This window comes from Pygoscelis adeliae, unplaced genomic scaffold (assembly GCF_000699105.1).
Source record: "Pygoscelis adeliae isolate BGI_AS28 unplaced genomic scaffold, ASM69910v1 Scaffold39, whole genome shotgun sequence".
Classification (NCBI taxonomy): domain Eukaryota; kingdom Metazoa; phylum Chordata; class Aves; order Sphenisciformes; family Spheniscidae; genus Pygoscelis; species Pygoscelis adeliae.
This window is the reverse complement of record NW_008825534.1, coordinates 502,388-503,661: the sequence shown is the minus strand read 5'-3', so window position 1 is coordinate 503,661 and position 1,274 is coordinate 502,388. Positions and strand designations below refer to the sequence as shown.

At 51.3% G+C, this 1,274-nt stretch overlaps 1 protein-coding gene across 1 annotated transcript in view; it reads left to right on the top strand.

Moving 5' to 3' along the window:
- Positions 1-1,274, top strand: part of LOC103923450 (UDP-glucuronosyltransferase 2A2-like) — a 14,962-nt gene that overhangs the window by 1,820 nt on the left and 11,868 nt on the right.

Sequence of the window (1,274 nt, the reverse complement as noted above, 5' to 3'; positions counted from 1 at the left end):
GGTATGGAATGTCCCTTTGGCCAGTTTGGGTCAGCTGTCCTGGCTGTGCCCCCTCCCGGCTTCTTGTGCACCTCCAGCCTTCTCAGTCGGTAGAGCATGGGAAGCTGGAAAGTCCTTGTCTAGTGTAAGCACGACTTAGCAACAACTAAAACATCGGTGCGTTATCAACTTTGTTCTCATCCTAAATCCAAAACACAGCACTGTACCAGCTACTAGGAAGGAAATTAACTCTATCCCTGCCGAAACCAGGACAGCTTCTCACAGCCCAACTTGCTTCCATTGCCCTCATTTTCATCCTGGAAAGGATGCTCTAGGCAGCATGGAAGCTGTAGCAAAAGTCTTTCACAACAACATTAGGAAAACATTGCGTAAAGAGCTGGGCAGAAGCCCAGTAATGATGATTTTTAGCACAGTGAAGAGGACTTACATTATTTCTTAACTGCACATCAGAAGGGTGACCATAAATAAAACTGTTTAACAGATTTTCTGGTTCAACTTATAGTGCATAATTGGTACCTAGTGGCAGGCAGGACAGCCCACACCATCACCTACCAGCTCTGGCCTCGCGCAATGCATGCTCTGGAAGAGGCAAGATCACAAGGACAGTCTTACTCTGGTACTGGAGTCACTTGCCGTGTAGTTTCATCCACTTTGAGATGCAGCTTTTTAGCTGCAGCCCTGGATCACCACCTTAAGGGCACTGTAAACAGATGCTCAGTGGCTTTATAAAGCAAAAGGGTGCCCACACAGTGGGTGAACATCTTTGCTGCATACCCAGCTGTGCTTCAAAGAGCCGTAAGAATGAAAAAGTCACCTCTTCTACCAAACAAATAACATAGAGACTGTCGTTGGACAGGCAGGAGGGCCAGGATGACCAACAGGACACAATCGTTGCTGGACTGAGCCCCCGAGGGCTGACAGTTCTCTCTGCTGCTCCAGAGGTAGCACATCTTCCTGCTTCAGCTAGCTATTTACCACCAGATGGTACCAGCTGGTCCCCATCACCTTTTTCCCCAGGAAAACATGCCATTATCCAGGACAGGATTTCACGCCAACTACCTTTGCTCCCTGCCCTCCGGAGCAAGGCAGTGTCATGCATGCCCAGCCCAATTTGGGAGCACTGCTGCTCCGGGTAAAGGCAGGCCACGGGGGCATTGCCACACAGGGCAGGCTATGGCCGGGAAGGAGGTGCCAGTGCTGTGGCTGCTGGCTGTGTTGGGCGGGGGGTCGGGGGGGGAAGGGGTTGGGCTGGCTGGCTGACAACATGCCCTGGC